Source organism: Sciurus vulgaris (assembly GCF_902686455.1).
Source record: "Sciurus vulgaris genome assembly, chromosome: 2".
NCBI classification, from domain to species: domain Eukaryota; kingdom Metazoa; phylum Chordata; class Mammalia; order Rodentia; family Sciuridae; genus Sciurus; species Sciurus vulgaris.
In genome coordinates, this window is record NC_136462.1 from 14714247 (window position 1) to 14738571 (window position 24325).

The window sequence follows — 24325 nt, forward strand, 5'->3', positions numbered from 1 at the left end:
TTTCAGTGACAGTCTTAGTTACGTGTATGATGCAGCTCTCCTTTTAATACTAAACATACAAATATATTTTTGTGGATGCAAGTTTTTGAAGTACTTGTTCCTGTTTTATGCTTTCTTTACTTTGAGAAGAGTAGGTAGGACTTGTGCTCTGTCTTTATTCTTATAGGATACATTGAGAAAGTTGAAAATATGAATAGGTTATCGACAGTACCCTCGCTTATTCCCTAGACCTCCCCCCCAAAATAATTCCCTTTTAATTTTCTATCATGAATTTCAGAGATCGAGAAAATGATTTATTTGGGCAAAGAGAGTAGCATCTGAGCTTTTATGTCAAAGTGAGTCAAGTGAATAGAAGTTGACTTACTTCTTCCTTTCCATTCTGGATGTATTTGTAGGGGGAAAGACCTCAGATGATAAATCTAGTTGCATGAACCCATGCCAACCTCTACTCCAGAGCAAGAGAGCACCTTGAAACCCAAGCTTCCCGGAGATAGAGGTGGTTTGATGGGCAGGACTAATTTTTCCCTGTGAACAGGAAACTGATGCTTGGTGAAAGCTCCCCTGGGGAAAGTCTAACTAATAGCGTCACATGTTGGTTGAAGCTTCACAATTAAGGACACTGATAAGAGAGGTCGATCCTCAAGTGCAGGGGAGGGGAGAGGTTGTCACAGTTACTGCTTTTGAGCTCCGTCATGACTTACAGATCTGCGTATCTCAAAGGTTTGACCATTCCTGCATTTATCTTGTTTGAGTGACTAGGGTCAAAAATAGATTCTTGTCCTCATTGTGTTTGTTTTCAGCAGTGTCCCTTTTAGTTCAGGTGAGGCTCCTTTCTCTGAAAGTCAGTTGAATTCTCTGGACTTGACACATTCCTAATTTTTTTTTTTTTTTTTTTTTTTTTTTTTTTTTTGTGGTGCTGGGGATTGAACCCAGGACCTTGTGCTTCCAAGGCAAGCACTCTACCAACTGAGCTATCTCCCCAGCCCCCATTCCTAAATTTCTGAGTGAGGTATTTCACTTTTTTTCCTTTCTTTAAAAAAATATTCACTACATCATGTATAACCAGAAGAATGAGAAATTATGCTCCATTATATATGATTTGTCAATGTACATTCTACTGTCTTGTATAACTAATTAAAACAAATTAAAAAATATTTGCTAGACATTCTTCTCTGTGACTGCAGGGACAATAGGAAGGTAAAGTTCTCAAGTTTTAGTGCAGTCCGTGGTATTGCAGTTATTTCACACTCGAGTTCTTGTGTAGGTGTGCTGCTTCTTATACAATCAATGTGTTGTTGACAAAAATTGTGTACATAATATTTTTGTGTATCAGATTATTTGGAATATAGAAAGTGAACTTGGTTCTAAGAATTCTGTTATTAGCTCTTGTATTTAAAAAATTTAGAATTCCGTTTTCTGTTTGTGGCTCTTACTGTTAAGTAGATTTCTCTGACACACCTTCCTTACAATTTAGGCAACTGCAAACAGGTAAATGAAGTTTTTTGTGGTAGGCTGAATAATGACCTCTCTCCTCCTGCCAAAGATGTCCACATCCTAATTCCTGGACCCCTGTGAATATGTTAAATATCTCGTGGCAGAAGTGTTTTTGCAGATGGGGAGAGTATCCTGGGTTATCCAGGTGAGGCCAGTGTAATCACACAGGTAAAAGCAAGGTAGAAGGGCCAGGGTCAGAGAAGGGGAGATGGGGATGGAGGCCGAGGGAAACAGATGGGGTAATGCTACTGTTGGAAGGGGCCAGGACCTGAGGAATGTGGGCAGCTTCTAGAAGCTGGGAGCAGCAGTTTTTCCCCCAGTGTCTAAAAGGAACACAGCTCTGCTGACCTTGGTTTTAGTTCCATAAGACCCAGTTTCAGACTTCTGATTTCCAGAACTGTAAGAAAACAAATTTGTGTTATTAATAAATTATCAAGTTTATGTTCATCTTTTATAGCAGCAATATAGGACATGAATACCTCTTGCTTAAGATTGAATGAGCTAAGGGATGTTTTTGCCCCAGGCATGGGTGACTAACAGACTAGGACACTGCCAGTCCTTTAAATGACTATTTTAACAGAGAATGGCAGCGAGTGTCCTTCTGGGGGAAGGGCAGTGCTGTTTCTCCAAGGACTCCCCAAGGAAGCCTCCTTTCTGACTTTGTGCCAAGCCCAGCTTGTTGTTCTGACCAGCTGTTCTGTTTTTCTTAGGAACACTCTGAAGTGGGTCCCTGGGAAGACTGTGTTTATCAAGTTGGTGGCATGAAAACTTCCAGTCTCAGGCCCACAGCATGTAAAAGTGTGATTGGGCACGTGTCCTGAGTCTCCTCCTGGTGCCTTTTGTGCTCTTATTCTTAATTTTCTGGCTTCTTAACTAATCTTAATGATTTGCCTTCAGTCTTTTCTAGACCAAGGCAAGGATTTATTAAATATGAAATTAAGTACAGTTATATTTAAACATATATATGTACCATAAATAATATGGAAAACATGGGAACACATTTTACTTTCTATCTGTATAATGTTCATGCTATTTTTACATTTCTTCTAAAGAGAAAAAAGTGAGGTCTGATTGATTAGTAGCCCTTTCGATATTTGAAAAAAATACAAGATGATAAATCAATAAAATAGAGGCATACCTAAAAGAACTCTAGAGGCAACAAGGTGGAGATGGGCAGAGGGCTCTCTTTGCACTATGCACTTTCCTACATAAGTGGAATATCCCATGGTTGCTGGAAAGTTCAGTCCACTGAAGCACTGTGTCCTCTAACCACAGCAGTAATCTCAAGTAGGAGTGTGTGTTTTTCCAAGTGGAAAAATTATTTAAAATAGGTAATAAGAATAATGATGCGCTTTATTCCTAAATATGATGCTGTGTTGAGGGGGCATGAACACTGAATTTTTATAGTATATTTGAACACACTCTCATGATCTTATGCTTGCTTTTCCTTTATACTTATGTCATTTGTTTATGAGGAAACATCATAATTAGAGCTATAATGGAACAAATCTAATGGGGCCACACACAAATGAAACTTATAACTTGGACCTAATTTTGCCATATATAAATTGGGCAAAATAGTTACAGTTTTATTCATCTGCCAAGTATCATTGAATTCCTACTGTGTGTGCACACTGTCTTAAATGCGCTGTTTAGTAGGGAATACATTAGACATGGCTTCTGCCATCACTGAATAATACTTGAGAGAGGCCTTAAATCCATAATCACATAAGTCGCTCTACAATTGCAGTTGTGATAAACTGAAGATATGCAGGTTCTATGAGGGAGCCTAACAGGGTGGCCTCACAGGGGGTGAGGGATGAGTGGGGGCTTCTGTAGAGTGATCAAACCCTATGCAGTGATTACTGTTGTTATTAGTATTCTTCTAACTTTCTGAGAAAGAAAGTTAGAAGAATTGGTTTTAAAACCCAAGCAGGCTGTCTCCGGGTCCCATTTATACCACAGCGCTTATGCCATCAGTGGGATGTGGGCCAGATAAGAATCCTGGCATGATTGGCATGTAAGTGGTACTTCGAGCCACAATAGTAAGGGATCACCTTAGGGGAGATTGAAGAAGGGAAGCGGACTTAGAACTGAGCCCAGAAACCCCCAAAATGTATAGGGGATAGAAAAAGAGTTGCCAAGAAAGGATATGGAGAAGGAAGAGTCAGGAGAGAAAGCTGGAGACAACCTAGGGAGGTTGAGTGTCGTGGGGGCCCAGGAGAGAGGTGCCAGGGCTGGAGGTGGGGAACACAGTCCACTGCACACAGCCGGTGGGTGATGATATTGAGGTCCTCGTGATGGGTGGAATCCGGTGCCATGGGGCCGGGGTGTGAGGTTGGCCTGCGTTAAGAACTGCCTCTTACGATGGGAGAGAGGAGGAGAGCAGACAGTTGCGTTGGTCGATTTGGTGGCAGGAAGATACGGAGTTTTGAAGGCATGATTTTTTTTTTCTTTTCTGTGAGTTTTGAAGAAAAGTCAATTCTTTTTCAAGAAGAATAGCTTCATTGTTTTAAAGAATTGTTATTCTGATCTTTAAAAAAATTCCTAGATACACCCAGAAAGTTGCCGCAAAACTTACATAATGTACAAGAAAAATTTATAGACTGTTGTAGAACAGCTTATAGAAAGATTTGCAGGCCTCGCCATTGAAATGCCCCTGTGCTTTCCACAGAGGTCAGTTCCCCGAACATGTTCTCTGGATCATGCCAAAATTCTTAGTAAGCTTAATGTTCTGCTTCTTCTTTTTGATGTGTTTTATATTTAGTTCAGTTCATCTAAATTAAATTTATTTGGTGCATGTATTGGAAAAAAAGGCTATTTGTTACCACTTTATAAGCATTTGTTTTCTCATTGACTCAGTTTTCACATTGGCTCAGTGATGTAATTCCAAAATCACTTGGGTAAGTAAACACTGCTGTTCTGTACACCAGAGGTGCAGTGAGTCTTTAAGGTAGTGGCTCCCGCGGTAAAAGTGGGCCTCATTGTTTTAAAAGTACACAGAAAATAAATATCACTTTGTTCTGTCTCCAGCAGAATGCCGTCCAGAGGCATGGTTTTGAGGCCCAGCCACCACTCTGAAACAGCTTCAGAACAGCTTACCGCTGGCAGTTAAAAGGAACCTAATGTGCCCGCTCTTTGGCTTGTTTTCCACCTCTCATGCCTTCCCTAGCGTGGGGCTGATTGGACCCTCTGGACAGGAGTTAGGGTTTTTAGTTCAGAGTAAGGTGTGTGCTGTCAGCGCTACACCGGATACCACCCAGACCCAACGAGCTTATCTAATGATTTGCTTTATAAATAATTTCCCCCCTGACAAAAAGGAAGCAAAAATAGCAGAAAAAGTTTTTTTTTTTTTTTTTTTCTTCTCACTGCATACAATTGTCACCTTTTGACTGAAACTAAATTAGTCTGAGAAGCTTATGTTTTGTAGTGTGGAATAAGAAAAGACAAGGTTTTAAGAAAAGCTATTTTACTACCTTATTAGTTTGGTCCCAGGAAATGAGATGCTAAATACATGTTTTGTATTTGGTATATTAAAAATAAATCTGAGCGTGTGAAATAAATAGGATCAAGTCAGGTTGTGCTCAGCACTGATTTTGAAATCTTCCCCTTCCTCAGACTTCACTGTCTCTCCTTCCCTTCCCCCGATTCTTTTGAGAATCTCTATCTCTTTGTTGAAATGATCTTTTGCTTCCTGCAGGTGCTCTTTCAGCTTATTGGTATTATCATTCATTGCCTGCATTTGCTCTCTTATCTCATCCTTTGCTTCTCGAATCATCTTAATCATGTATAATCTGAAGTCCTTTTCTGACATTTCTTCTAACATACTGTCATTGGGTTCTACTACTATAGAATCTAGATTTGTTTGGATCATTTTCTTCCCTTGTTTTTTCATGTTGTTCATGTATCTTTCCCCCTAGCAGTGCAGATCTGGGGTATTGCAGATTTCCCCCTATAGGCTTATAGTGGCCCTATAGGTTTCCAAAACCCTTTCTTTAAGGGGAGATCAATGTTAGCAGTGCTCAAATCAGACACTATGCAATCCTAGACCAAATAGCCCCTATGGGGACAATAACAAAATTGTCATAATAAACAAAATGAGTTCAAATGTTATCTTCGGTAAAACAAACAGGTTTGCAATAAGGTCTGAAGTTTCTAATGGAGGACAAAGAGGATGCAGAGGGATGTAGAATATGGCTGTTAATGGGATAAGAAAAGAATATACAGAAGTTCTAGAAAATAGAAAGGGTGAGAGTATAATCAAAAGAAATCGGATGTTAGCATGCAAAAAAGGAGAAAGAGACTCTGAGGGAACAGGTAAACAAAAGGAAAAGAGAGCAAGAAAAGTAAAGAAATAAAAACTTAAATATTTTTTTTTAAAAAGGAGAAAAAAGAAAATCTACTGTATAACAGTCATATACTAATGAAACCTCCCAGTGTTCAGTAGCCTGATGCATGAGAGGTACCTGACCATGAGCTTCAAGTCTCCAGCAGGCGTCTCAGGTTGGGATTTGCCCCACCCAAAGATCGGAGCTCCAACTTCCAGGATTATCCAAGATGGCTGCTCTGGCTTCCAAATGTGTTGGCAAATGGGGAGCTGCAGCTCAGGGGTGGACGTGGTCAGCTGGAGGTCCTGCAGACAGGATGCAGTTGGTCCGGCAGGGGTCCTGGAGGTCTAGTGTGTTTGGTATGGTTGTGGGATCCTGGAGGCCGGGTGCAATCAATCGGTCTGGGTTCCCGGTGATAGGGCGCAGTCAGTTGGTCTGGGGGTCCTGGCAGCAGGGAGCATCAGTTGATGTGAGGGCCCCAGAGGCAGGGAGTGATCGGTCGGGCTGAGGGATCCTGGAGACGGGGCTCAGTCAGTCCGGCCAGGGGTCCTACGGGGCCTGGCTATTGTCTCAAAATGGTGTGAGCCACGTGTAATCAAACCTGCAGGTACTGTAACAGTGAACTTCCAGGCAGCAGCAGGCAGCTGGTTCTCCACTGGCAGTCTGCGGTCAGTCTGCTGGCAGCTGTCTGACAATCGGGAGGTGAACCTCGAGCGTTGGGTGATGGATAGGGGTAAGGCAGGTGATGGAAAGGCGAGAGGCAGGCAAATGGCGGATGATAGACGCCTGACAGTGAGCAATCTCCCTTCCCCTGATTCTTAAGCTCTCTTTCCCACATCCACATTTGCGTCTTCTTGTAAAGAATAATAATAATAATAATAATAATAATAACAATAATAATAATAACGATAATAATGATAAGCCCTCTGGTTACCATAATCATTCGCCTTTCCACCAGAGTTTCCATAAAGCTCAGTTTATGCCGCCTCTTTCTGCTTCTTTGTCCAGTCTTTGATGTGCTTTAGCATCAGGCTTCCATGGCGGTCACTGCACCAAAACGGTTAGTAACTCACCGAAGTTACTCTTTCCTAGTCTGGCGAAATGTGTCAGCTGAATATAACTCAGCTTCTTTAGAGCACCTAGGGCCCAAGTGTTGGTACTGGCCTCCCTCTGCCTAGTGACAGACCCTGCTCTGCTCCCTGGTTCTTCTTGCTCACTGCCCACTGCCTGCTGTCTCTCTGCTTCTCTTTGAAATATCGGTCCTCCATTCCTTCTCTTCCTGAGAGGTCAGGGTATTATCATGGCATCAGCTATTATCCAGGTCTGTTTTCAGCTGAGATCTCTTCTTGAGTCCAGTCACTCCCAGTAGCCCATGGAACACAGAACATTGAGACAACCACAGGAAACTGCAGTCTCGATTTTTCCTCTAGTTTTCCTTGTTTATTGTTTAACCCCCTGACATTATCATTTCTCTTCTTGCTAGGACCTAGCTGGAAACATCCTAGAAGTTTCCTCTCTCACATTCCCTAGCTTACTGACTGACTCTGCCAGTTGTGTCAGTTGTAACTCTAACATATCTCCTCTATTTGTTCCTTGCTCACTGTCGCCATTACCAGTCTTCATTTAGTGTGGAACGTAATAATAATGGCTCTCATTTGCTGAGCTCTGTGTCTCTGCCAAGCATCTATATGTCTAATTTAATTCTCACAACACATCTGTTTGATGGATATTGTATCTGATACCTCTGGGTACAGCCTCCCACCCTGTCTGCCTCACTCTGGAGTCCCCCTGAAGCAGTGACAAATAGTTCTGTGTTGGTGTCCACTCATTTCAGGTTGATGGCGGCTACCTTCAAGCACACAAACTGCACATTTTCTACTTTCTGCCCTGGGACTTTGATTCCTGCTCCAGATCTTAGGACCCTGGGGGTCATAGGCTCAGTAAGCACAAATGTAACATCCCAGAAGCATTAGGGAGTTAATGTCCCAATGGAGTAGCCTTCAACTAATGGGGTGTGGGAGCTGATAACAACCACTTCTGTGTGTTGATCAAGGGTGGAAATTCCGTAAGTTCTTCAGAAGGTCCAGACTAGATTGGGTTGATAATGCATTCCTGTTTTGGTTTTTCCTAATTCCCTATTTTACTCTCAATTTCTCCTTAGTCCTTCTCCCTGGGATTACCTTCCACATAAGCCACTTGCACATGTGTCCGACTGTGACAGGTAATGCCTAAAGTGGCTCTAGAAAGGGTACCCTTGGATGAGATATTGGCATATATTACTAATTGGTGAAACTGGACCCCATTGATGGTGGCAGTGGGTGCTGAAAAACCCTGATGGGGTATTAGAATATTGAATGGAAGGTGAAGAGCTGGGCTATGCATTAACTCCCGTAACTGAGTGGTGTGAGGACATTGGTGATTATATGAGTTGACTGACCTCTTTTAACTTTTGAAATCTTGAAAACAAGTTAGCTAGTTATCAGTGCATCCTGAGGGCTTTTATGGCAGCATTTGGAAAGATCCTGTGGCATAAGTCAGATTGTGCTAAAAAAAAAAAAAAATCAGGCCCAGGATTTAACTGTAAGGGTAGCATAGCTGTGTCCCTTCTGTGATGGGTTTACTGTGTCCGCTGAGCTAAATCGGAGTATGTTTCCCAGAACTCTGTTCTAGGCTTTGGGTTAGCACCAACCACAAGCAACATTTTGAGTGACACTGGAGGGCAGAAGTGAAGCAGCAGCCATGCTTCCTTTGCATCTCAAGCTTGGTGATGGCACTAGGCCCTGCTCCGGCTCCCACATGCCATTGCCAATCTGCTCTATCACAGTGTGGGCATGGCAGGGGCCAGGCTGCAGCTCCCGTTTCCTGTTGGATTACCTCCATCGGCTTTGGGAACCCTGGGGCAGTGGGAGTGCAGCTTTCTGCCGGTCCCTGGCATCACTGAGGTTGAAGGTGGAGGCAGAGGTAGGCTCTTGTCTTTGGATTCCAGTGTACTGAGTTCATCTGAACCAGACCTTGCTCTTCCTCTTTGATTCCGCCTCCTCCCCAGTGGAAGATGAGATCAGCGGGCTTTAGCTGGCTTGTCGCTCTGAGTCCTCGGCGATCTGGTATACCTGCTTACCCACTGGTGGGCCGGTTCCCTGTCTGCCAGTTGAGCGTGTATGCGCTCTTCCCTTTGCCAGTCGGTTGCTTTCCTCTCCTTCGCCCTTCACTGTGGCGCTGCGCTCCCCATGACTGTGTACTTTTTCTTGATTCTGAGTTCTGTCAGCCCTTGTTTCATTTCTACCTTTTTTGTTTATTTGCTCATTTCTGTTCTTGTTTTTTTTTTAATATCCTAAATGCCTTTTGAAGGTTTTAAGTTCAGTTTGGAGTACAGTGTATCACTGTTTGCTTCAACTTTGTGGTCTTTGTCATTGTTTTTAGGGGGAGGGTCTCATCAGCTGCTGGAAAGCCTTGATTGGTTCCTAATGCACATCTGCACGGTGTCCCCCATGTGGTCTGCTTTGTTGGCCAGCTGGTTGGTTCTTCTTGGAGGCCCATAGCACCTTCCTGTGGGCAGTTTCTTTCATGGGTGGCTTTGGGGGAGGGTGGGGTGGTATATCTTGTTTCTCTTTTGTTCCCATTGGTTCCACGATTTCCCCCTCTTCCTTCTTTCCCTTCGCTGCCATGTTTTTAAGGGGACCCACTCTTCTGTCTGGTTCACCCTTGGAAGCTGCTCTCCAAGGCTAACTCTCTCTACTGCCTGACTGGTGCTTTAAAGCATCAAGTCCTGACCTGTATTTTTTAAAATATTTTGGCTTTTACTATCAGACCCTTTGGGGAAGATGTTGTCTTGCTTTGTCTCAGTGCTCCATGCCCCTCTGCTCATTTTCAGGGTCTCCTAAGTCCCTTCCTGTCTCTGAGCCTTCACACCTGCTGGGGGTGGGGCTTCTCTGTTGGAATTTGGTCTGTTTTTCTATGACAGGTAATTTGAAGGGGTAGCATCCTCTGTCTCCTGGTACTGTTGAAGGCATAGTCATACATGGTTTTATTTGCTCTCTTTGTTGGTTTTATGTTGGTGGTGGTTTTTGTCTTAAGGGTAGGGGGAAGATTTGAAACCAGGCAACCTTCATTGTCCTTGGAACCCAGAAATTTCTACTTTTAAGTCTCTGTTCAGATTACAACTTCTCTTCTTGAAGACTCTTCTGATAATTTTCTAGTTTTCAAGTTCAGATTTTGCTGCTCTTTTTCTTCTATTTTACCTTTTTCTAATTACTTTTATCATATTGCATTGTATTTATTTTTCTCCCTCTCCCATCAAATTGTGAATGCCTCTGAACAGCAAACCATGAATTTTTCTTTTTTGTGATATGTGGTCGATCCCCATTAAGTGGATTAATTGACTCAAAGGAGAATAGAGACAGCTGATGAATGTCACCTCCATCAGCCACGCATAGTGTGAATATTTTTGGATCAGATTGATCTTCAGTTTTAAGAGAAGTATAAATAGGTACAAATTTGCATAATGATCAGGTTTTTATTATAATAATACCAAAGTTTAGGGTAATAAGATTACCACTTTATCCTGTATCATTTATAATATTGATTTTTGAAAATTAAGATGACCTTTACATATACCTTTTCTTTAATATTGTTAAGTGGTTGAAACTCTGAAATCTTTTTTCTTTCCTTTGTAAAGGTTTCTGCAAAATTTGTTTTTAATAATTTTAATGAATAAGTGATTTTCTGTCATTTTGCCATTTAAAATGTATTTTGTGTGTCACATGGCTAAAATTTCACATACATTTGGAAAAGATAAATTTGGCTTTTTGTTTTTGGTGTATGTCTGTGTTTCTGGAATTTGAACCCAGCACCTTGTACATGCTAGGCAAGTGTTCTACCACTGAAGTATAACTCCAGTCTCAAATGTGGGTTCTTAAATATATACTGCTGAATTTACCTGATTTACTTTGGATGTAGGTGTATCAAAAATTCCATAATCTGCTCAATTATATTACCATTTTTTAGCATCCTGAAAAGATGTGGTCTGTGATTTTTCTGTAACTGGTTTTGAAATAAAGAATTTGAAAATATGGTTGTATGTATTTAAGGAAACTGAATAAATGAAAAATCAGACTCTTTACATAATAATATTCTATTGCTAGAGATTTCAGTTTTTCCAATTTTTCATATTTTAAAAAGTGAGGATTATTTCTTAACCCAATTATTATTTATAATACTCCATTTTGTATTATTGGCCATAAATATTGGACAAAAAGATTTTGGAAGATTAGATTAAGAGGTCAGTATGCAACTATATTATAGTTCACAGGACTTCAAAAAATGACTTTCTTTGGAATTTCTTCTAGAAAGATTCTGTTATAAATAGCAGACACTAGTCAGTGATGTATCCTGTTGATTTTGCTCATGTATAGATCAGAAGGAAGATTTGTCTTCATACATGAGTTTGTTCAAAAAATAGAGTTCTTCGTTTCCTGTGTTCTGAAATGAAGAAGGAAAGATATAGAAGGGATATGCAGCTGATATTTGTTTGCCATACAACAAAGACATACTTTTTAACAATTTTTTAATTGAAAGAGAATCTCCTTTAGTTCTATTTATTTGATAATTGTTTAACTGTACCATTGTGTATTCTACTAAATTTTTCCCTCTTCAAAAGAAGTGAGGCACGTGATACTAGAACTGTGAGTAATTTCTTTGGGAACATTGTTCTTGCAGATAGACATCATCCCTTAGAAGACATTTTGACCCTGGTATTTTTAGCATTGTCTGTAAGCTATTCAAAAGATTGTGAACAAACCACTCTGATCTTTTGAGCCAGGGTATGAGGTTTACTGTACTATCCCTTGGTTACTCTCACTTGGTTATGATCACTGTTAGTACTGCTATATAATTCATTCAGGTACTTTGCCTGTGAATTCTCATTAACTAGTGCGCTACCTGTGCAGTGAGTTCTATTACCATCTTCAAGTTTCAGAAGGTGAAACTGAGGTTGTGTTCAAGTTCACCCATCTTTCAGGTGACAGAACTGTGAATCTAGATGTTTTGACTCCAGAAACCCATGCTTTGACCTAACACTTTCTCCATGAGTGATTTTTTTTGCCCTGCCTGAGAGGAACACACCTTTATTTATTCATTATCTGCTGATCTGACAATCTATCCATTTTCACATGGTGGTGCTGTTAAAGGTAAAGGTGTTGGGAGTGAGGGAAGCATGCCAAGAAAAAGAAACTAACAATTTTTGAATCCTTATGAATTGTTACTTTATTTATTTATTTATTTTGTTTTTTGTTTTTTGTTTCTCAGAGATCAATTTTTAAAGTGTGGAGCTTTTCTGATAGGTGCAGAGAGTATACACCCATAAATGTATCAACTAGCTTTGTCTAAGCTTAGCATCATTAACTTAGTTGCAAGCTCTGTATCCTTTTGTATTAGTCAGCTTTATGTCACTGTGATAAAATACCTGATATAAACTTATAAGGAGGAAAGGTTTATTTGGCCACATGTGTCAGAGGTTTCAACGCATGGTCATTGGCCCTGTTGCTTTGGGCCTGTGGTGGTGTAGTGTATCGTGGTGGGAGTGTGGTGGAGGAGGCTTGTTTTCTTCATGGTAGTTAGGAAAAGAAAGAGAAAAAGAAAGGGCTGGAGACCCAGTGTCCCTTTCAAGGATACACCCCAGTTACCTAACTTCCTTCCATGAGGCTTTTCCTCCTAGAGGTGACGAAGCCTGCAACACCAGGGCCATTGCGGACTTCAAGATCCACACAGTGGCATCCTCCCTGGACTCATTTTCCCTTCTCTTCCTTTCCAGCATAACCATTATCCTGAATTTATTTTTTTAAAATCTCAGTTTATGTTTTTATACTTTGACCCATTATTGTACAAACTATAGTACATAATAATGTTTCGCATGTTTTTCTCTTTACATAAATGATGTTATACTCATCAAATATATGCTTATGCATATTATAAATGTCTTTCCTTGCTAACATTATAAGTGAGAACTGTTAGTGTGTGCATCGACAACTTAATTATTAGTTAATTTTCACTGCTCTGCAGTGTTTCATTGCATGACTGTACCATGATTTCCTTATCTGTTATCCTGCTGATAGATGCTTAGGTTTTTACTTTTCCATGCCTAGGAATACACTCACTAAATTGTGGGTCTGCACACCTTCAACTCTGGTCAGCGTTGCCAGATTGCTTTCCAAACCATCGTAAGAGCTCACATCCCCCCAGCAGGACACAGGATTTCATTTTGCTTTGTTTGCTAACTCTTGGTATTACAAGGACTTTAAAATTTTAGTGATTTGATAGAATAATTTCTTTTTGAATTAGCATTTCCCTAAATACCAATAGTTTTAATATGTTTATTGACCATTTGGTCTTCCCTTCTTGTGAAACTGCCCATTCATGTAGTTTCTACTTATTTAAAAAAAATGAATATTCTATTAAATTATTTTGATTAATAGGGATTCTTTATGTTGCATGCAGCATGGTCTTATGTTCTTGATTTATTCACTTAATTTCATGTAGATGTATTTTATTTTATTTATTTTTAAATTTTAATTATTTTGGTTGTTGATGGACCTTTATTTTACTCATTTATTTAAATGTGATGCTGAGGATGGAACCCAGTGCCTCACACATGCTCAGCAAGTGCTCTACCCCTGAGCCACAGCCACCATGTAGATGTATTTTATAATAGTGATTTACGAAATCATTAGTATGATTTTACTCTGTTACATGTATGGAGACTATAATTTGTTCCTTCTATTGTCAATGGATATTTGAGTTATTTTTTTCCTATTAAAAACAATATTGCTGTGAATATTTTTAATTTTCTCTCTCCTGGTGCATATTTATGAGCTTCTCTAAGACATATACCTCGGAATCAAATCCTCTAGGGTCATGGGGGGCATATACAACTTCAAAAGCACAGGACAGCACCAATTTTTTTCTCAAAATAGTTTTATTAATTTATACTGTTAAACAGCAGCATATAAGTAATCTAGTTGTTCTTCATTCTCTCCAACAGTTTTTATTGTCAATTTTTAAAAAATCTTTTCTAGTCTGGTAGACGTGAATCTTACTGTCATCTTGTGATTTTTAAAATTACATTTCCCTGATTACTAATGAGTTGGAACATTTTCAGATTCTTTTACAAAGTGCTCGCTTGTGTCTTTCCCCTGTTTTTCTTCTGTCATTTGCCTTCCTGTAGGAGTTTTGTTGTTTCGTTGTGTCTGAGTTTTGGATGGCCATCCTTGGTTGACTGGGAAGTCCTTTGCTTTTCTCGGGATGCTGTGTTTTCCTTGTGCTGTTCCTTCGGTGGGAATTTATGTTTCTGTTAACACCCCCTCAGTTCTGCAGGCATGGCTGAGGACCACTGACGCCTTCGGTGATGCCCCACTCAGCTCCGTCTCTCCGCCTCTGAAGTCCTGTGGCATCGTGTGTGGCAGCAGTACATTCTTTCTGGAGTATGACGGTTTTTCATGGGTGACACTGACTTTAGTATATAATGAGCTTTTCGAGGAGAAACCATTGCTTCAACTTTGCATCCCAGTGCTTATTTTAGTTAACTGTCCTTTTGACTGCAAATAATAGAAAACTCAATCAATACAATAGCTTAAATAAATAGGATTTTAAAATGTCCACATAACAGGAAGTCTGGAGTCCAGCAGCTCATGCCCTGAAGAATCTAGGTACGTGTGTGCGCTCTCTCTGGTGCTGAGGATTTCATCCAGGCGTGCTTTGTTCATGAGCCCCCCCGCCCCCCGGGCACTTTGTTTTATTTTGAGACAGGGTCTTGCTAACTTGACTTAAGGCCTCTCTAAATTGCTGAAACTGACCTCCTGCTCGCTGTCCTTGGACCTCAGCCTCCCACATCACGGGGATGACAGGCGAGCGCCCCTACACCCAGCTCATTCTCTTTTTGCTCTGGCAGTCTTGGTGTGTTTTGACTTTCTTTATTGTTCACTGTCCACAATCAGATAGGAATGTGGGGGTAAGGAAGATGCTTTCGGTTCATAAGGTGTTTCCTTTGTATCTAGGATTTGAAATCTTCAGCAGACTTTTCTATGTATGTTTTTTGTGTCATATGGTTATCCTTAAAATTGAGTATGTGGTTTTCCAACTTCCCTAGACAAGGGAGAACATGGTTAAAATGGTGTTCAGTGGATCCTCCTGTAGTGTCTGCTACAAAGAGTACTCAATAAATAATCTGTTTAATTCTTTAAAAATTTACAAAAATAATACACGTGGATACTTAGTCAAACAGCGCCACAGAGCTTATACCAAACCAAACCAAACACGGAGTCCTAACCCTTACCTGCTTTTCCATTCCCAGCTTCTATTTCCTTCTTCTATCGTCTTAACAATTTTAAGTGGCATTTCAAAGCTCTTGAGACCTCAGTTTTACACCTCTTTTATTTCCTTGCCTGTCTACCTAATGAAGTTGTATTATAATTTTGGTTCAATCCACATTTAATCTTTAATTCTATATAAATATTGATCACTGAACCAAGTATTCTTTGCTTCTGTTTTCTTCCTTATGTGAATTTTTTCCTCTCTGAAGTTAAATTACCCCATCTTTGTTTTGGATTGTTTTTTTTTTTTTTGTTTTTTTTTTTTTTTGGTTGCGGGTGGGTATTGGGGATTGAACCCAGGGACACTTAACCACATTCCCAGCCCTTTTTATATTTTATTTAGAGACAGGGTCTTGCTGAGTTGCTTCCGGCCTCATTGAGATGCTGAGACTGGCTATGAACTTGTGACCTTCCTGCCTCTGCCTCCCTAGCTTCTGGGATTTGTAGGTGTGCATCACTCTGTCTGGAACGTTACCCCAGTCTTTTCATTCACTTAGTTTCTGAGAGTTTCCATGTTTTAATGGCTCTGAAAAATCTTTTTCAATGTGGTTTTCTGTAGATTAGATAACCCACAAGCTCTATTTTTTTTTTTTTTTTAACTTAAATAAATCCCTTCCAGAACCCTCTGCCCCTCTTCCAATCAAGTTGGTTTCTGTCTCAGCTCCTGCATGACTGTCATTATGGGACTTTCATTGAAAAGACTGAATCTTGATTCTGGAATCCAGGGCTCTCCTCTTTCTTAGTATTATGTGTGGAGCTTCCTCCAGTAGATGATTGAGAAAGTGTTCATCTTTGAATGCTGGAAAATTTCTGGGGACTTAAAAAATTATGTTTAGTTGTAGATGGACACAATATCTTTATTTTATTTATTTGTTTTTTATGTGGTGCTGAGAGTCAAACCCAGTGCCTCTTGGCACATCCTAGGCAAGTGCTCTACCACTGAGTCACAACCTCAGACCATTTTTCTGGAGATTATTGAAAAAAGTTTTTTCGAATATTAGAATATCTATCTTCCTTATTACTTATGATAACTTGGCTTGGTATAATTGGAGGCTTACACTACCTGTAGCATTTCTCACTGGGAATTCCCATGTCATTATCAGTAAGTCTTTTACCCAGAAATGTTGTTTCCCCAGAGAAGATCCTCCAGACTTGTACTTGGGAAACATCAGTCTGGCTGTTTTCTGGAGTCAGCAGGTTTGTGTGGATTTATACTGAATTCTGTGTTTTCACTCTTTTCCCTCATCCTTGCCCCTCTCTATGCCCGGTTACCACAAATCTGATTGTTTTCCTCCTGAAGTTACTAATCCTTTGTTCTTGGGGGATCTGAGAAATAAAACTTCCTAAAGTGTTTCCAGATAGTTCCCCCATTTCCACCCCTCACCTCCCTCCTAGTCCTCTGGCTTCTGTGGTCACTCATACCCTGAGCCTTGCTGGGGCTTCCTGGGTGGCGGTTTAGCCTGCTCATTGGAACAGCTTCCTCTGCAGGCCCTTGGATTTGACCTTTCCCCTTCTGCGCAGACCTTCACCGTTCTTTCAGATGTCTTCTGCCCCCACGTATTGTGGAGTAGGACTGTTGATGTCTTCGTGGGTTATTGAATGTATTTCTGTTTCTTGTTTACGGGCTGGGGAGATAGCTCAGTTGGTAGAGTGCTTGCCTTGTAAGCACAAGGCCCTGGGTTCGATCCCCAGCACCAAAAAAAAAAAAAAAAAAAAAAATACTAATGTTTCTTGTTTACTGTATTGTTTGTGGATATAGAAAAGTCTTACCATCTTGAAGTTGGAAGCCAATAAATGACTCCTTTAATTATAACAGTAATTAACATCGTGCACTCACTAAGTAACTGGCTCTGTTCTGAGCAGTACAGATGCATTATTTTATTTAATCCTTACATCTGGTTTATGCCAGACACTGAACTTCCTAAGAATTTTAAATATTTTAACTCTTTTTGTCCCCCATTACAAATCTTAGAGGGGGCATACTGTTGCCTCTTTTTGCAGATGAGGATCCATCTGCCCAGAGAGGCTGAATATTTCACCAGAGAATGCATACCTAGGAAAAGGACTCCGGGTTCTCTCCTGTGCCGTGTGACTCTGGAGTCCCTGCTGTCCTAGATGGTTCCACACAGTGCCTACATGTGATCAGAGCCCGCTACACCTTTGTGGAATGAGTGTTTTGAAGTATACTCTGAATTTCAGTTAAGGTGATATTTTTATAGATATGTCTTTTCCTTCACTGATACCTACTTGCAGTCCTTTTCTGTGCGAAACCTTAATATCATTTAATTCTTCCATTATTGTTGATCGGTTTCAATATCAAAGATACCTTACTAAAATGTAAATCTGGCTAAAAGCTATTTTTCATCTACATATTAAAAGTTGTCTAAAATGGGAGGCAATAAAAGCAAATATGAAAAGCAAAATTGAATTTTTTGGAATTTCCCATAAAGCTCTATAGGTATTCAATTTGTAAAATTATATTTCTTTAAAATCTCTTTTTTTTAAGCACACAACACAAAGAATATATCTTTTTCTATGGTTAGCTCTTTTTTTTTGTTATGGATGTCCTGAATTTTTAAAAAATGTGTATGCTAATCAACATAGTATTATCTGACTATTATAGGTATTTTAAAATTTTCCTCTTTCCAAATATATAGTTCAAATTAAGAATTATTTTCAATACAAAAGTAAATATCTTCCTTTGTGTTTAGTGCCCCTTCAGATATTATTTCTAATGTATTTATGCTAAGTAAACAAGTAATTAGTGACTTCTAAACCTCACATAGAGAAATATCTCTGTATACAAATATAAACCTACGTATATCTGTGTTAGTAGTTCCCTTCATTAAACACCATGCACATTTTCTTCTGAAGTGCTTTATGGTTATAGTCAGCTTCTATAATTTAAAGTTGGCAGTTGCTTGCTTTGGCAATAACTAACTGTTTTCTGGGAACTCTAAAGCATTTTATATTGCATTATTTGGCCAACAAAAATATTACACGTATTTTATAGGTCTTATTGCATGTCATTTACATTCTATTAGAACGTGTTTTCTTTGACTTTAATGTTGAGTCAGTGTAACTTTCATATACTAAGCATTATATTTCCATATTGGTATTAAGAGAAATATTTAGGAAAATTTTAACTTTAAGCTAAATCTTCTATGGAAAGGATTTCTGGTTCTTCTTCAGGTACAAGATAGGTCTGTTGTAGTTGAGCAGAGATTACAATGGGAGTCTTCAGGGCTGGTACATTTGATTGTCATTGACTCTCTTAAACGCTTGTATTTCCACTGGGTTCAATTCCCCCATTAACTCCCGCGACAAACAAACTAACAAACTTATTCCCATTGTTTTAGCAAATGATAGTACTAGTACTCTGGGTGGGGGTTCTCTGTGCTCATGTGTCCTGTGAAGGAGACCTGGCACAGAGCTTGCAGACAAGCTGCAGCGGACATGTAGAATGAGTGAGAAATAGCCCCTTGTTTAAAGCTCCGAGATCTTGGGGTAATGTCACTGCAGTGTAGCTTAGATGATTCTCAGTGCTACAACCTCCTGTGAGGAAAGTCTTATTCGAAGCCTCTTGGAATTTCTTAAGACTGTGGAACTGCAAAAGAGTCCACCTTTTTTTTTTTTTTTTTTTTTTTTTTTTTTTTTTTAGGAGAAAGAGAAAAGGAAACATTCTGCTTGATGGAGATGGGTTTGGAGGGTGTTAAATTTTTAATTTTTGGATCACTGTTCAGAGACTCCTAGAGCAATCTGCAACTTCCAGTCTTTAGGATTTTCGATGGTTTTTTGTTTAAAACTTCACAAATGATACTTTAACACAGTGAGTAAGGACAGATTTTCTAGTCTGGACAGTTGTCTAATTCCAAACTTCTGTTCACTGTGCCCTACCCTGCAACATACTATCACCAAGAAAGTCAAATAAAACCCATGTTACCCATGCCTTCTGCGGTGCTGAGTCAGTGATGCCTTAATCTTCACAGTGCTCGTAAGTAGATAAACAGCACCAAGTTCCATGGGCTCTGGCTGTAGCGTCCTGAAGCTTGAAGTAGGGCAAGGAGTCTTGAGAGATACCATGAAAAAAAACAGAAAGAGAAGGATCCAAAAAGCACAGACAAAAAACACCCAGAAAGAGAAAGTGTCAACAGTATGAACCAAAGTACTGAGCTGTCCCTGGGGACTTGTTTAGTTGACAGCTTCGGCTAAGGCAGAGGGCTTGAAAGTGAAGAGGACCCAAAGTGACAGCCCAAGACTTGAGGAAGTGCTGCTTGTAGCTTGCAGATGTGGTCAGGAAAGGGAAAGGAGAAAAAGAAAAGATTACAGATCTTGTAGAAACAGGAAGAATCATGCACCAGTTCACACCAAGGAAGCCTCACTAGCCTTTTTTAAGGATGACCCTTTTATGCTTAGAACCCTGTACACTAAATGTTAGAAATAGAAAAATAATACAAAGCTACTATAAAAAGAAAACAAATGAAAATCAAAATATAGTCTTCCAAATCCAATCATTATGCAGAAGAAAAACAGGAATGCACACTGGAAACGGAATAAATACCCTCAGACAAGCATTAGGAGATACATGTGTTTGTGTTTGTGCGCGTGTGTGTGTGTGTGTGTTAGAAGGGAATATGAGTCAGATTTTAAAAACTAAGAAATGGGTGGGAGGAGAATTGGATTCTGAAAAAGAGATGGAAAAGATAGAATTATATCAGAAATGATGACTATATTTATAAAACCCCCAAGAAAGAATAGATAAGAATAGATCCAAACAAAAATGTTATGAGGGCATTGAAGGAAAGCAGTGTAACCATTTTTTTAAAATTAGGTACAGAAAGAAAAAATGATTTTTCAGAGAAAAAGCGTTTGAAGTGGAGAAAGGCAAAGCAGATGTAACATTTGTATAGCAGGAGTCATTAAAGAGCAAAAATAAGCTATATAGGAAATGTAATTACAAGAATAAAGAAGACTTGAGTCTACACATTGAAATGGTCTGTTGAGTACTGGGGAAAATCAATGGCCAGGACACACCTGTAATGCCAGCAACTCTAGAGGTGAGGTAGGATTCCAAGTTCAAGGTCAGCAATTTAGTGAAACCCTCAGAAACATGGTCAGACCTTGTCTCAAAATAAAAAGTGAAAAGGACTGAGAATGTAACTTAGTGGTAAAGAACCCCTGAGTTCAATCCTCAGTACCAAAAAAAAAAAAAAAAAAAAGGTGATAATATAGTGATAACTCTAAGACATATCCGAGTAATAACCATTATTAGTACTACTTTCGTATTAGTAATATTATTAAACCAAAGATTTTTAAAATCCTTGGAGCTTCAGACAAAAAGATGTGAACGGATTGTCCACGGCAAGACAATTGGTTGCCTCAGATTTCCCCAAAGCAACACTGGAGCAACATTTTGTTTTTTTAAAAGAAACTTTAGGATAGAAAGTACAAACCAAGGATTATATGTAGCCAATGGCCTTGAGGATTACACCATAGGAAGAATTTTGAGCATACAAGCACTCAGAGAGTGCTCCACACCGGTAGTCTTCCTGAGGGGTCTGCCAGACAGTGAGTTTCATCCAGATGACTGGGGGAAAGGACTGCTGGGCAGCACTGGATCACATTTGTTTCTAGAGCTTAGACTAAAGCGAGGATGACATCCATAGAAGACCATACGTAAACCTAAATTACATTGGATATATGAATATTTGTAATTCATCTTGCATTAGTATGCATACAGCCTAAGGCTGAGTACACGCTTGTTCCCAGTTTCAATTTCAGTTTTACTTGAGGTCACAGCAAAAATCTTGTTCCATGAGATATGCCACACAGAAGCAGAACTCAGAAACCAGGCAAACCCCCAAGACATTTTCAAATTCAGGCATTTATTTCCAATGTAGAAAGGTAGTCGGAAAGCATTTAAGCCTGATTCCTCGACTGCTTACCCCTTTTTTCTGCTTTAACTGCTACCAAGTATCCTTCCTTTAGTTGCTCTAGTTGGGAAGAAATAGGGAGATAGACAGATTGATGGCAAGTGGCTTGGTGATGGATGACAGGGTTGGCTTTTACACTAGCTGGAAACATGGACATCATTGACATCCTTCACAGTTCATTGGTGTGATGTCATAGTATTTGGGCCTCATCATTGATGTAGGTCATTGTACTCCTCATGCTCTTATTTGTTCTGGGTGAGTTGTCCATATGCTTACTGGTTAAACCAGTAAACAAGTGTAAGGTCAAATAATTTTACATCCAAATATTTTTTTTTTTTGCATGAGGAAATTGTAAGACAATGGTATAACCAATGAATGAGGCAGTATTTTGTGCAGATACATCAGAAGTCCATGTGCAGCATAAGTGTGTGTACAGCAGCTTAAATAAAGATAAAAAAGCTCAAATATACACAAATACATGACCTAAATACACCTTTCCCAGTTCTGTTCATGAAAGAGCCTCAAAGGCAAGATACCCCAGTAGCCATGAGTTACTCGGTAGCCAGGTCTTGGTTTCTAATATCATTTTCCAATAAAAAGAATGAAGCATACTTGTAAGAGGAATAAAGCATGTGTTCAAGAAAGCAGAAAGAAAAGAAAAGAAGGGGCATTTCAGGATATAGAAACCAGCTTGAAACTGCTTTCACTGACCAAATGTGGGGAAATTTGTATATCAAAATAATTAAGCATATCAATCAATTTTAAACTGTTGAAAAAACAATAATCCATGAGTAGTCCAATAGATAAGTGGGGATAGGGAGACTTCTCCAAGCACGGTGCTGACTAATAAACTTGCAAAAAGTTACTCTTTGTAATAACCATTATAGTAAAGATTGGTTTAGGTAAGGATCATTAATGGAAGCTAAATTTTGATGGGAGATTTTGGTGAGGAACGAGGTATTTTAATGGCCCTGTAGTGTCTCCCCACAGGTTGCTTATTGCAAGGGGAATATTAGTACCTCTGCGGTGGAGAACCGGACAGCACCAGGACTGGGTGATCGAGACTAGCAGGATCCGGGAGGGACAGACTGAAATCTATGCTGCTGGCTGTGATACCAGGAGAAGCACATGTCACTTAAGTCCTGGCCATGCACAACCTGAATCATGAGGAAATGTAAAACAGAGGATTTTATATGAACAAACAGAAACAATGACTTCTATTCTTAAAAAATGTCAGTCATAAAAGACAAAAATTGAGAAACTCTTCCAGATGAAATGAGACTAGAGACATGACAGAATAAATGCAATATGTTTTGTTCTCAAGGAAAAAGTGCTCTTGGCTGTCCAGATGGTTCCTTCCTTGCAATAGTTTGACTTTGATTTCTGACTTTAGATTGATGTGAAAGTGAAATGGAACTGTACTTTAAATTTTGAGTTTTAATCTTTTCCTGGGCTAGTGATGGACAGGCCAATCCTCTTTATTGATGCTGAGCAGCAGCCAAGAGCCACAGCTTCCAGTCAGCCCCTGTGACCACAGGGGGACACCATCAGCCCTGCAGTGTGCTGTGTTGCTAAGCGTGGATATTCAGTGTGTATATGTTTATTGACTGATTGATTGAGGTGGAGTCTTGATATCTTGTCCAGGCTGGCTGTGAACTCTTGGGCTCAATGATCCTCCTGCCTCAGTGTCCTGAGTAGCTGGAATTATAGACACGTGCCACTGTATCTGGTTTCTAATTTCATTTTTCTGTGCTCATTTCCAGTCTTTCTCATTGTATATGTATCCTAGTTGTTAGGTGGGGCTTGCCTTATAATCTAGAATAAATGGACTCAAATCCCATGGTGCTTTGGCCTGTATAAGTCCAAAGGTCGCTCCTCACTAACTGTCGAGAGTTCTTTTAACTACTAGGAGGACAGGCCCTCTCAGAACCCTTGCAGTGACTCGGCCACCATCTCATTTCTCACTCACCTATCCAGATACCACCCAGGTCCTTGACTGACTTCTGTGAAAGACAAAAGTAAAAATCAAACACATGGAGAAGGCATTCTAAACTTCAGTGAAGACTCCAGAAAAGCAGGGTGGTACACAGGGCAGCAGCAACCGTGTAGGAGGCCCTAGGTTTGATCCCCTTCGTTGCAAAAGATAAAAAGGAGCATAATCTATCTCTCTGTTGTCCAGCCAAGGGAGACGGGGATCTTTATCTAACCTCTCCCCTGGCCTCACATCACTTTTCTGGATCCTTTTCTCTCCCCTTCCCTAATAGAATTAAAGTCATCAAATCTATCTTCATTTCCCTCTACTGCTTCCGACCCTCGGTTCAAGCTCACCTCCACACTCACAGGGACCGCAACCTTAAGAGAGCTTGAGATTGAGGCATTGCCCCTGGTAGTTCCTGCCATATAAGGAATTCTGGCATCCTTGACTGTGATAATGTTTTGTGTTGTCATCATATTCAACAGGTGACTGCACAGTCTGCTAATTGAACAAACATCCTATATATTTACCTGTATCTGATATTGTGCCAAGCAGTAGCAGGATTGATCCTAAACACCTCAGGATCCAGGGAAGGCACTCAGGAAGTGACCAAGTCCAAGGTACAGCACTACTAAGGGGTCAGAGGTCAACAGAGTACTGAAGGGGAAGCATATGGAAGAGAAGGTGGCACGTCTGGGAACATACACTGAGCATGAACCCGCAGATAAAGGGCGGCACGGCAGGACATCAGGCAGGAAGCATCTCAGCCAGGAATTTGTGCTTGACTCGAAAGAGTATGCACTGGGGAGCCCGTTAAGATTTTAAGCAGAGCATTAAGGTGTTCAGTTCTATACTTTAGAAAGACCCACAGCTTCAGTGTAGAACGTAAACCAGGAAAGAATTGAGATGGTGGACAGCAGAGCCTTCATAGGTGGATATGACAGTCGAGGCCAGAAATGGTAACAGCCATACAGGGTCCTGAAAGTAGGGAAAGAGGAAAAAGTAAATTCTTAAATGTGTTATTCAGTAAGAACAAAGAGAAACATTAGGTATTATTATTCTCAGTATTATTATTAGATATTATTATTCTCAGATTTGGTAAATATAAATGTTATGAAATTTAAAAAGTATGAGAAATATGCACAGGATTTCCAAGTGAAAATGGCCAGTGGACAATAAGCAATCTTATTATAGCCAAATTATTTGAAAGTTTACAGTCATTATAAACCATGC

The 24325-nt window shown here is 39.9% G+C and overlaps 1 protein-coding gene across 4 annotated transcripts in view; it reads left to right on the forward strand.

The window, feature by feature from the left end:
• Positions 1 to 24325, forward strand: part of RPS6KA5 (ribosomal protein S6 kinase A5) — a 160741-nt gene that overhangs the window by 6697 nt on the left and 129719 nt on the right. Inside the window, exon 1 of one of the 4 annotated variants that reach the window (XM_079129553.1) lies at positions 19263 to 23712. The exons of the other annotated variants lie outside the window; for them this stretch is intronic. The gene's annotated coding sequence lies outside the window, so the exon portion shown is untranslated. Of the gene's footprint in view, positions 1 to 19262; positions 23713 to 24325 lie in introns of those variants that run through there. 4 annotated transcript variants of the gene reach the window in all.